General features: G+C 39.5%; 1 protein-coding gene across 15 annotated transcripts in view; it reads left to right on the top strand.

The window, feature by feature from the left end:
• KIF1A (kinesin family member 1A) overlaps nt 1-13581 on the top strand; it is a 160781-nt gene that overhangs the window by 41438 nt on the left and 105762 nt on the right. The window lies entirely within an intron of this gene.

Here is a 13581-nt window from a genome sequence, read left to right as displayed (position 1 = left end):
TAGCAACAAGTAGTTTCAGCAGTTTTCCTCCTGTTGCAAGAAAATATTTGAAAACCATCCAGTTTTTGAAGACAATTACCAATTTGAGACTTATTTTGCACAAAATTCACATATAATTGTTTTGCGCAGAAAACAGCATTTTTTGCATAGAAAATATCTCAACACAGAAATATTAATCCCTGCATAGAATATGCTATTTTTAATGGAAATCAACCATGTGTGAATTTATGCATAGGTTGATTTCCATTGAAAACAACATTTTCTATGTAGGAATAAATATTTCTGTGTTGAGATTTGCAGCATTTTCTGTCTGGCAATTAATATTTTTATTTTGAAATACAATTTTATGTGCAGAAAATTCTGTTTCTTATGCAGGAAATGATATTTTCTCCTCAAAACAGTCGTGTGAATTTTATGCAAAACCAATTCCCAATTTCAGCATTTTCTGTGCAGAAAACAAGATTTTCTGTGCAGCAATTAATATTTCTATTTTGAAATACTATTTTTCATGCAGAAAATGCTGTTTCCTATGCAGAAAATGCTGTTTTCTCCTCAAAACAACCATGTGTGAATTTTGCACAGAATAAGCCATAAACAGTGAAGATTCTCATCATTCCAGAATTCTTCTTGTCAGGGTTTCTCAACACTCAAAAAACATGTTTTCTGACCATTTTCCGAATATTTCTGAATATTTTTTTTGATGTCTAGTTTGCACTCATATGTGTACATTGTTAAAAGAAGCACTGTTGTGGTGGAGTCACTTGTGTCCTGTTAACTACCGATGTGAGTGTGTTTGGGATGGTACTTTCTTTATCATTGCCTCAAGTTATTGGATATCTTGACACAGGTCTCTGGGAAACTCTACTGGAGACCATCTGCACTATGTACACAATTGCTGACATTTGGATAATTAGCTGATTTGTTGTGTGAATGTACTCTTTTGTATTGCTTCACTGTAAGAGAGCTGGCAGCTGCTTTGTGGAGAACATCTGTGTCTATTAATGCTGTTTCTGGGACTTTAATAAATCAGAGGATATTTCTCATTCTGCATTTCCTGATTCTCTTGATTTCTTTGCACTAATGTCCCCTGATCCTCTCTCTTCCTCTCTCCCTCCTTCCTTTATGTGTGTATGTGTGTTAAATTCCTCACTGCACAATGGCTATTTTCAAATATATTTCACCATAATTATGCACTAAATTTCATCTCCAGCTAATTAATTGGAAATCTAGCTCATGTCTGGGTTTTATTAGACAACATCCACATGGTAGATTTGAAGGCAGATAGTCATGTATCCATTCTACACCCAGTTTATATAGTGCTTTGTGGAATGTACTCCAGGTCCCTTTACTCTGTGGCCTCATCCTATGCTGCCTACTTGCCCATCATCCACGCTGCAGGCAGTCCTGTTTGTTGAACCAGGGCTGTTTGAAGTCATTCCTCAAATACACCATTTACAGTTTTCACAAGGAAACTATTACAACCCACCAGAAATTAGGTGTTAGAGTCATCTAATAAAATGCTAACTGAAACGGTCAGTTCCTATTTATAGCAATGGTATAAAGCAATGGTAAGAGTGATTAGGAAAAGGACTAACAACAAAACAGTGAGGATTATGTTGAAATGATATAATTCACATTTAGACCTGTGGCTGAGGTCCAAGAGGCTCCTTAGTATACCCCTGGGCAGGAGCTCACTTTGTGGGATCCTTTTCTTTGAACTGCTGATCCACAGGACATATTACATATTACTTTTAAAATTTTCACCAGTTTTAAAAATAGTAATTGTTTTTATTGATACTGCTCAAGTTTTCTGCAAATATTATAATAGTGGCAGGGCAATAAACAACAGTGCTAATAAAAATAATGGTAGATTATAGCATAAAATAATACACTCTTATTAAAATGTTAACCTGTGTCCAGTTATTCTCATTCATCTTCATCCAACCAAATGGGACCTTTTACTTCCTCAGAGTGCCATTTTGTTATAAAGCCAACTATAAGGTCAGCATCTGACTGTATCACATTGTCCCCTAAAGAGATGTAAATGATTTATCTGTGTTTCACCCGCGTGCCATATACAGTTATTACAGACACCAAAGTGCTAGGATAAAAATTGACCCAGCAAATGTATTGCTTTTTGTAATTGGGATTTTTAAAAAAATATTGATCCCAGCCAAAGCAAAATAATGGTCCCATACCATTTTGTGGATGAAACCTGATGCACAGAAGATGATGTAAGTGTCCAGATGAGGAATAACACCCCCAGAGAGAAATTAGAAGGCAACTGTAAAAAGACACCCTGTCACTTGCATAAACAATCTGTTGTTTACTAAGGTCCAAAACAAACTGCAGAAATAATCCACTTTGAGACTACTTTACTTGCCATGGCTCAGTGCTAGGGAATCCTGGGAATTGTGGTTTATTGTTGCACCAGAGCTCTCTGACAGAGAAGGCTACATGTCTCACAAAATTCCAGTTCCCAGAACTCCCTAGGATTGAGCCAGGGCAGTTAAAGCAGTGTCAAACTGGGTTATTTCTGCAGTGTGTTTTGGACCTAAGATAGCCAACGGTCCTATTTATAAAGGTGGAAATACAGACTTAATTGCTTTGCAGGTAAGGCTGCCATTCATGATTAAATGCGAGAGACAGATATCATTGGGAACTAATTTCATGTTGTTTTCATCAGCAGTAAGTGTGTATACAGAATTCCAAATTATCTGGAGGGAATGAATTGGAGACATTAGTTTGCATTGATAGAAACAGGAAATAGAAAAGTAACTACTCAGCATACCTGTCCTCAGCTATTTTTGTTTCATCTTGTGCAAACTGAAAGTACAAAGAAATTAAAAAGTACTTCAGAAAAAGCTCTGGAGCAGCTGATTCAAAGTGATTCTGAGATGGTTACTGAAGATGAAGACATTGTACTACCTGATGAAAGACAGTGTTCGTATAGAATGTTTGTAAAGTACAAGCACAGCTAAGGAAAGCTTCTAAATAAATAGGGAAGAATGGGTCCCATGTCATTCAGTGGGCAGAAGAGCTGGAGGTGGGAGGATGGCAAGTAGAAGGACTAAGTGGAAATACATTAATATTATAAAAGACAGAGATGGAGGATCTGACACAGACATTCATAGACAGTTCACACTAGGGCATTCAGATACAGTATATGGTCGATTCTACTCCCATGCTACAACAGCTGCAATGGCCGTCAGTTTATTTCTGGACACAATGCAAAGTTCTGGTTCTGACCCATAAAGCCTTACATAGCTCAGGTCCAGGCTTTCTGGCAGATTGTATCTCCTTGTAGGAGCTTGCAGAAGCCCTTCTCTCAGTCGTACCACTGTCACAAACATGGTTGTTGGGGACATGAGAGAGGGCCTTCTTGGTGGCTGCCCCATACTCTGGAACTCCCTTTCCAGGGAGACTGGAATGGCTTCTCCTTGCTCTTCTTCCATCAGCAGGCAAAGGCCTTTTATTCTGACAGAGCGCTTTAAAAGAGTGGACTGAGTCTGCTGTATTTTATTAAACTGAATTGTTTTAATTGTTTTTTAATTTTTAAATTGCATTTTATCTTTCTAAAGTATAGAACAAAAATATTTTAATTATTTTAATGGTAGAATTCAAAGATAAAGCCGTATTAGTCTGTAGAATCAGTATGCAGAGAGATCTTGTAGGACAATAATGCCACTCTTTCAATACCTTTACTCATCTACAGACAGCCTCCAAACCTCAAACAGGCACTCACCCACAGGAAGACATCATGACACAGATGGAGACACAGATACTAAGCCTTGCCACAAACCAAGATGCCAACTCTGCCCGCATATTTATCCAGGAAATGTCATCACAAGACCTAATGGCATCACTCATAATATTAGGTGGGACCTTCATGTGCTCATCTTCCAATGTGATTTATTCATACTATGCCATTAATGCCCATCAGCACTCTACATTGGGCAAATTGGAAAGTCCCCACGCTAGAGTTTAAGTGGACATAAATCAGACATTAGGAATGGGAATACAAAAATATTGGTGGCAGAACATTTCAGTCTCCCTGGGCATTCCATCTCAGACCTCAGAACAGCAGGAACAACAAAAGAACTACAAAGGTAGATTGGAAAGAGAAACACCAGAACTGGAATTCATCCATAAACTACAGTCCCTCAGCAATTGCTTGAACAGGGATAATGGCTTTCTGGCTAACTACACACATTTCAACACTATCTGACCCCATCCTCAGAGAGGAGTCCTACACTCCTTTATTCTCCCCACCTATAGGCTAGTTTCCAAAGCCAATCTGGTCTTGCCTCTTCATTTCCATACAGACAGGTCAGTTTCCAATGTCTTTCTTCACTAATGACCAGTGTTAAAACTGGACTTGCTATTTCATTTGCATACACAAAGGATTTTGAATTTGAATTGCCATGCTCACATATCAATGGCACATATATGAATATCCCTGGTTTCCACTTCACTAAATGCATCTGAGGAAGTAAACTGAAGTCTACGAAAGCTCATGCTGCCAACTTCTTTCTTTCAATTAGTCTCAACGGTGCTACAAGATTTCTCTACATGCAAATTATTTTAAAGTTTATCTTTTGTATGTTTTTAGCTGTATTGTCTTAGCTGCCCTGAGTCCCAGTTCTGGGAGAAAGGCAGATTATTATTATTATTATTACTGTATTAGTAGTAGTAGTAATAGGAACACCTGTGGCCAAAGAGGGATGCAAATGAAAAACAAAACAAATCTAGAAATCTTTGGACTGGTCCTCAAAGAAAGCATTCTGTCCATAATCTGAAACAGAATAGATAGATATTCAGGATATGTTCAAGGGTCAAAATGTTGAAGTCTCTTGACACCACCAAGCTGAAGACATACATTGGAGAAACCTTGAAGAAACCACAGTATTAAACTTGGAGCACTTCCAGTTCAGAACAGCAAGTCCAAAGAGAATTTGTGAACTCACAAGACACTTAAGGTTCAACAACTAGGAATCAAGAGCAATATATATAGCAACTAATTAAATGGCTGCCCTTCCTTTTGGAACACATTGATGACTATGTTTTTTTATTGTGTCTGAAAATAGTACACATCATAGATGGACCTAACCATGCATAAACAGCTATAAAGAGTTCACATACAAATGTTTACTCCAGCAGTATACGTAAACCAGGAAAATATGGTATAAAGTGTGCTGGTGCTGCAATGCTATGACATATTCTCTGAAGGGAGACACTAGGCAAGCTGGTACATCTTGGTTATATAGTGCAGTGGTAACACTAGCTAAATTGTATTTCTACATTGGGTGAAATATGGCACAGGACTCCCCCCCCCCTTCATCTTAGAACTGGCAGAAATTCTGCTAATCAAGGACCTAACATACATTGGCACCATTCAGTAGAATAAGTTATACATCCCTGCTGCTACTACTTTTGCAATAAAGCAGTGGATTAAAAAAACAAACAGTAGATGGTGTATCACATTTGGCAAATTAAGATTCAAGGACCACTGCAGCATCCAAGTGACATATTCTGGTTGTCTGTAGGATGGCTGGCACAAAGATCAGTCCTTCACTGGAGGACCTTTTCCTCATTAGAGACTTTGGCGGGATACAAACCGCCATATAGTACGTATTCTATACGTACTAGGGTTAGGAAGGGGCGGTGCTTCCGCACCCCCCTAACCCTAGTACGTATAGAATACGTACAAGATGGCGGCGCCCCTTCCACATGGGCGCCGCCATCTTTACGTACTGGACGCATAGCGTCCAGACGTGTCGCGGCGCCTATGATGTCGCGAATGCGCCAGCGGTGCCTCGCGACGTCATAGAGGCGCCGCAAAAAGAAGCTCCAAAATGGAGCTTCTTTTTTGCTCCGCGCGGGAGCCGTGCGGTTTGGCTGCTGTGGCTCCCGCGCGGAGCAAATGGCGCCGGCGGGAGACCGCCGCAAAGCGGAGGTCTGTATCCCGCCTTTGTATTGGGTTAGAACATTGTCCCATGACACTACTACTATTTGATCCACCTGCAAATAACAGTAGTTTTACACCATCTCTTATTTTTTAAAATTCAAAACAAGTTAGGATTTGATTTGGAAATGGAAATAACAATAGTAGCATTCTTCCATAATGTTCCCCCTCCCCCCAATTATGACATTTGGCAAGAGGTTGTCAATTGAAGGAGAAAAATAGTTTCAAGATGAACAAAAATATTTCTGATCACACAGTAAAATCTCTGGTCATTAGACTTCAGCACCACAAAATGTTATGGATTTAAAAGAAAATTTGATGAATTCCCAGAAGTTGTCTGAATGTGATAGCTTTTTTTTAGTGCCTAGGTCACTTTTTACTAGCTTGTTTGCCAGAATATCATGAGGGGCTTTGTTGAAGGCTTTACTGAAGTCAAAATATACTGCATCCACAGCATTCCCTTCATCTACCAAACTGGTAATTTTATCAGAAAAGGAGATAAGATTAGTCTGGCATAACTTGCTTTTCAGAAACCACTGTAGATTTTTTGCAATTATGGCATTCATTTCTAAATGCTTACAGACTTTCTGTTTAATGATCTGCTCTAGAACCTTTCCTGGTATTGATGTAGGCTAACGGAGCCATAATTTCCCCCCTTTTTGAAGATGGGCCCAACATTTCCACTGTATAACAAACTACAGGAGAACATGAGCATTCCCTCCTAAGGATCCTGCCACTTCCATCCCTTTATTCAGGACATCACTGTTGGTTAGGATCAGATCTAAAATAGCTGAACCCATAGTTATCTCTTCCACTTATTTGTCAATGAAGTTATCTGTAAGGCAAGTGAGAAATTTGTTTGACCTTACATTTTTTAATAGAGTTTGACTTCAAGCAAGTATCAGGATAGTAGAAATCCCACATTAGTACTATATCTCTCCTTATTGAATGTGAGATCATCTGTTCCAGGAAAATATCATCCATGTCCTCAGTCTGGCTTTGGGGGTCTGTAGTAGGCCCCCACAATAACAGCTCTGTTGTTTCTCTCCCCTTTAATTTTTACCCAGCTGCTCTCAACCTGGCTTCCAAAGTTTAAGTCATGGATCTTTTCACAGATGTAATCCTTCTTGACATTTAATACTATGCCCTATCCTTTCCTGTTTGGTCTGATTCTCTGAAACAGATTATACCCGTCTATTACTACATTCCAGTCATAAGGCTCATCTCTATATTTGCTTTGCTGTGTTAGGAGTTCAAGTTCATCTTATCTTCCATGCTCTGTGCATTAGTACAGAGACTTCGAAGACCATGAGCTTCCTATTTAAGGTCCCCTGCTCCCACTGTTGGAATTTTGTACCATTTGCCTGATTCTTTCTATAACAGTTCCCATTATTCCCAACAGTTTGTTGGAGAAACAGGTTCATTTCTCTTCAAAGTATGATGTTAATTGAAGGCCTGAGGTGAGGAAAATCACAAATTCTTAGCTTTCTGTATTTTAGATGGTTGAAAGAAGAAAGATGAAGAAAAAAAAATTAGAAGTTAAGAAATCCACCTAAGCTGAGCGGTCAGAAATAATTCAAACCTGACATCTTGACTAGTCAGCTTGCAAAACCTTAGATCTAAGCTAGGTCAATCTTGAAACAACTGTATAGTTTTCTGGGGAACTGGGCATCTTCTTCTCCCCCACTTGGATATAGCAGTTCGTTGGTTCTCCATAACTTGTTTTGTTGAAGAATTTACATATTGCTGCTCACCAAACTTTCCAGGGCTCTTGAAAAAAAAACAGGATGGAATATATATATAATATAATAAATTACAGTTTTAAAATATACATTTCAAAGCCTGGGAGAATGACTACAACATTAGGAGAATTATAAGACTGAACATCAAATGCTTAACAGAAAAACTATTAGAACAAAGGTGAAATTGTGAATTTGTTTTTTCAAGGCAGGGGAGAGTGTAACTCCAAAGTGCTCTCTCTCTCTCTTTTGTATTTTGAAGGTTATTTGACCTGGTAAATACAATAACTCTGTGTTTCTTATTCTGTTGGCTTTCCTGCTATTCAAGCTATTACTTGGTTCACACTGCATTTGCTTTGATGGGCACACTTGCCAACATGATACCCTAAGGCAGTTCCCTTAGCAACTGACAGCTCTTTACAGGAAGGCTTATCATTAATTTAGGGAGGAGAAATGAACAAAGACATCAGAAAAGAGTTTTGTTTGCTTCATTTCCTCCAGCTTTTACAGAATCTACTGCTATAGGTAGAGTTAATTCCCCAGCTGTGCTGTTTGCAAGAGTCAGACCTTTTTATCCAGGGCAGATGTGTAAGAAATTAAGCCACTCATTAAAGAAGTAGTTGGCAAGCTTTTGGGAAATCTCATCCATTGTCCTTAATTGGAATGACACATTATCATAATCTGACCAAGGCTATAAAACAACAAAAGCATAGACAGACCAGTGTGTGGGCAAATAATATTACCAATAGAGAGACATGTGTAGTTAAATATGCATCTTGTCTTAATTATTATTAATTATATATGAGCATGTTACATGTATATCCTTTCTTTCCACTAAATAGGGCTGCTGGGCACTTACAGTATTTTGTTTCTCTTGTTTCATCTCATAACAATTCCATGGTTTCCTCTTCCACAAATAATGATAATCTAAGATGCATAACTTATACAGAGACACATTTTTGGTGTCTCTCTGTATAGGTTATGCATCTTAGGTTATCATTTTGTGATAAAGCAATATGCAAAGCGAAGCATGCAGCTCTCTACATTAGAATTGAGTTCTCAAAAGCTCCTGATGTATATTGATGACATTTTCTCCTCCCCCACAGGAGTTAAATTTGGAATGGTACTGTGATTGCCTTTGTGTTTGTTCTCTAAGCATCCTTGGTCAAAAGACTCAATGCGTCAACACATGACAGAAAAGACACATACTCTGTCATTTGTTTTTGTTTTTAATGAAAAGTCACTTGTAAGGATCTTGTTGCTCTCTCTGGTGTTGTGTACTAGGAGCCACTGGAATCAGTGAAGATTTCTACAGACAAATCACAGCCAATTAAAATATACTTGTCTAACTGGTGCTCCTTTTTTCAGGAGTGGTTGGCACAAATACCATATATCCATAAAAATATGTGTCATTGATGGTGTGGTGTATAAAGGATAAGTTCAGTGTGTTGTGTCCATTTAGATGCATAGAATGTGATGGAGAAAGTCACTGTAGTGGCATGCATATGCCCCAGTGTTTCTCTCAAACCATTGTTCAGATGCAATTGCTCTGAATTTATTGGGTCAGAGTTTTCACATTGTATGCCCCGAACCACAAGAAAAACTGTGAAAGACTTGTCTCTCATTTCAAATAATTTAGGAACTCTCAAATCCTGGCTAAGGCATGGAAATTAATCTTCTATTAACACATCACACAGGATATGTTCCTCTGAAAGATTCTATTGGGCAACATATCCACATCACACTGTAATGTGTGTATGGATGGACATGCATGTGTGTGTGTGTGTGCGCGCGCGTGCACACACACACACACAAAGATCCCAGGAATTGAAAATATTGGTTGTGTGTTTACTAGCAGGAGAGCCATTATTAATGGCCAATGTCTTAGACTGTGAGGTAAGGGCTTCAAGTGTTATCAGTACCTTCTAGTTTCTGTGTATCAAGCTGGCATTGATTTTTCAGCTGTGTCTTCATAAGGCAAATGAGAGGTGCATGCTACCCTTTGTGGGTGCCTCTGCTAACAGGAGACAAGATAAAATTGGGGGCCTGGCTCTGTCTGCCACAAGAATTGTGGATTTGCAGGGGAAAGTGGTAATGACAAATGCATTTTCTGGTGGTAGACTGTTCATGATGTAATGTTTGAATGTTGGACTACGACTTTGGATATCAGGATTCAATTTCCAGTTTAGCCATGGGAAACCACCTTAGAGTTGCCACAAGTCAGAAAGGACTTCAAGGCACACAACACACACACACAGACTGTCTATAATAATTCCTTCCCTCTATAGTCCTACTTTGCTACTTGTAGACCTGAATGTGAAAATAACACAGTAATCATTAGCTCTCAATTATTGCTGCCTTTGCATGTCTTCTTCTTCTTCTTCAATCTGCATGTGCCTTCCCCCCCGCCCCCTTTGATTTTCTTTTTGCTTCCTTTCCCTGAGAACTAACTTCTTCTTGGCATCATCAAGCTTTCATGATTAATTCTCCTGATTTGAATGGCAAATTAGCTGCCTGTTTAAGAATTTAATTCTTCATTCAGCACCATCTTCTTATTTGGGAAGGTCATTTGAATGACGCTTAAAATTATGGAATTGTTATTTTTAGGCTCATCATTATTTCCTGCCTACGTTTCTGTTTGGTGCATTTTAAAAGGCAGCAAACAATTAAAGAGGAATGACAGAGCAAGCTAGTCTCAGTGCATCAATTGTCATGGCAACATTCTCCGCATCGGAGGAGAAAAATGGTGCAGAATGTTAAACCACATATAGGTTGCATTTGGAGGCAAATTTTGAGTGCTTAAATTGCTTTTACTGAACTCCCAGCTATTTGTTTTGTTTTATTGTTAACAATTGCTTATAGGATCAAGAGGTGAAAGTGTTATTAGAACTAAAGGTCAGGTAGTGAAGACTCCTCAAATGAGAAAGCTTCATTGTACTTAGCCTTTTCCTGCCTTATAGCCCAGCTTTCTCTGGCTGCATCCACACTGCAGAAATAATCCAGTTTGACACTGCTTTAACTGCCCTGGCTCAAGATTATGGAATTCTGGAAATGGTAGTTTGTTGTGTAGTTTCAATCCTGGTGGCGCAGGACTCAAACTATAGCTGCTCCTATTTGAGGTGTGTAAGCGCTGCACTCAGACACCATCCCCAAGCTGGCGCAAAGGGGCAGTTTGCCCCCTTTATGGCTACGTAGTTTGAATCCTGGTAGCACAGTGATTAAATGCCTGTACTTCAGCCACTCACTCACTAGCCACAAGGTTGTGAGTTCAAAATCAGCCAGGGGCTACTGGGTTCATTCAGCCTGGCATCCTCCTGAGGCTGCTAAAATGAGTACCCAGCTTGTTGGGGGCAGTTAGCTTACGCATTGTAAATGGAGTGCTTAAGTGTACTGATAAGTGGTATAGAAATGTTCTGGCTATTGCTATGTCTCTAAATTATAAAGATAATGCATGTTCTGTCTCCCTAGAACATATTGTGGAAAACTTTTCTTTTTAACTGTAACTACTGGGGTCCCCCAGCCAGCAAGTCCATGCTGCCTGGAGGATTCAGGTAGTTGTACAGTGGACCCTTGTTATACGCTGGGGTTTGGTTCCAAGATCCCCCATAGATAACAAAATCCGTGTATGCTCAAGTCCCATTACATATAATGACATAGCAAAATGGTGTCCCTTATAAAAAATGGAAAATCAAGGTTTGATATTTGAAATTTATACTTTTTTTGCACCTTTTCAAACCGTGGATGCTAGAATCCGTGTATAAGAAATCCATGTATAAGAAGGGCTGACTGTACTCTTAAAAAGGGAACTGTACTCTCTTAAAAAAAATCACATAGATGCTTTTTGTGTAGAAGCAGGTAACTAGGATGCATCTTATTAAAATTAAATGTATACTTCCCCACACAACTTTACTGGACATGATGGGCCACTTAGTAAAAGAAAAAGTTCATGTGGGGGTTACCATAGGGCCAACCTAAGATTTTTTTTACTATCCCAGCTGGCTGGGCTGAGAGTTGTATTTCAGCATCTTTTATGATACAAAAGGTCCCAGACCACATCTCCCAGATTACACAGGATTTAACGTGTGTCCTTAAAAAAATGGGTTGTGGTGGGAAGGCATTTGTGGAGGGCATTTTTGGCCAAGATATTGGCCAATGCATTTTTTTTAAAATAATGGAAGGGGCTCTGAAGCCTTTTGCCGTCTCCTGGAGGGCTTCAGGAGCTGTGAAAAGTGGTTTTGGAGTTGTATGGGCCACATTTACTCATGTTCTGGAGCCACCATAAGGGACTTATTGCACTAGTGGATCCTTGTTATACGCTGGGGTCTGGTTCCAAGATCCCCCGTGTATAACAAAATCCGTGTATGCTCAAATCCCATTAAGTATAATGACATAGCAAAATGGTGTCCCTAATAAAAAATGGAACATCAAGGTAAATTTATACTTTTTTGGAACATTTTCAAACCGTGTATGCTTGAATCCGTGTATAAAAAATCAGTGTATAAGAAGGACCGACTGTATATCCAGATGCTAGTTCCTGCCTTAAACTATCTCCAACCCCACCATGTCATCATGGTGTTGCCTGAAGCAAATTTCATCATGTTGCATAGATGGGTAACCTTGTTTGCTTGTGTGGTTAGCTTAGGCCTGGGCCTAGTTGTTCTTTTCCTTTATCACATTGCCATCTAGATTTAGAATTAATCTACTTCAGCTTGATTTGATTTTAGGTGTCCCAAACTGAAAATGCCATCCCTACAAAATTGCACACAATCGGCAGACATCCCTGTTCCTTTGTGAAGCCATTTCCCAGGACTGAAGTGGCGTGTTGAATGACAGAGTACCATTGACTGCTTATTGGCCATTGTGTAAACAAAATGCTGAACTAGAGCCATCTTTGCCCTCATTTAGTAGGGCTTATCATTTCCAGTTGCCCAAAATAGTGGTTGCAGTGGTGTGCTGTAGTTCTCCAAGCTCTGCAAAATATCTACCCCTTGCTTAGGAGTAACCTATTGGGGGTGTATGCCAACAATGGGCAGGAACAAAACTGGCAGTGAGTGAGGCCAGAATTGTCATGCCTTACCCAGAGAACTCCTCAGAAGGTGAAGGGGTGAGCACAGATAAAAGAGCCAGAGGAGGCTGCCATGAAAGTAGAGCCCAGACCAACACATGTAGACTTGAAGAGATAGAGTTGAAGGATGAGCCAGTTCATTCATCAGGACTTCATAGACTGAAATAGTAGCAACAAAAACACAGGCAAGGGCATGACCTGTCTTAAAAGCGAAGTTAAGCAAGCTATTCTGAACTACAGCTAGTTATAAGTTAGCATAGTCAAGGCAGTTTCTGTGCTGCAAAAAAACTTTTCCATAAACTATGTTTGGCATTGCATAGCATTCCTTGCTTGCCGATTCTCCATTGCTTCTTCTCTTTACCATGGACCTTACCACACGGAGCCTTACCGTGGGTAAAACGTCTCTGAACTGTTTCAGAAGTGCGAAAGTGTGTTCATCTGTTGCACTTCTCAGACATCATTGAGGCGTCCTGCTTTTCTTCCGTTGTCAAAGCTCCCGTTATTCAAAAAATGGCTTCTCCATGAATGCTTTCTCGACGGAAAAGAAGTGGGATGCTTCAATGATGTTTGAGAAGCGCAATGGATGATCACACCTTTGCGCTTCTGAAACAGTTTAGGAGTGTTTTGCAAGCATTTTACCCACGGTAAGTGCCTCTGTGTGATAAGGTCCTTAGAGTTGCACTTGCCTGGGCACTTGTCATCTTGAAACATGATAAGAATCACTTTATACATATAGATATGCCCATTGAATCCTCCATCCATCCATCCATCCATCCATCCATCCATCCATCCATCCATCCATCCATCCATCC

The sequence above is a fragment of the Sceloporus undulatus genome, chromosome 3, assembly GCF_019175285.1.
Source record: "Sceloporus undulatus isolate JIND9_A2432 ecotype Alabama chromosome 3, SceUnd_v1.1, whole genome shotgun sequence".
In the NCBI taxonomy this organism is placed as follows: Eukaryota; Metazoa; Chordata; class Lepidosauria; order Squamata; family Phrynosomatidae; genus Sceloporus; species Sceloporus undulatus.
The sequence above is the reverse complement of the archived record's forward strand: the minus strand, read 5'-3'. Positions and strand labels throughout refer to the sequence as shown.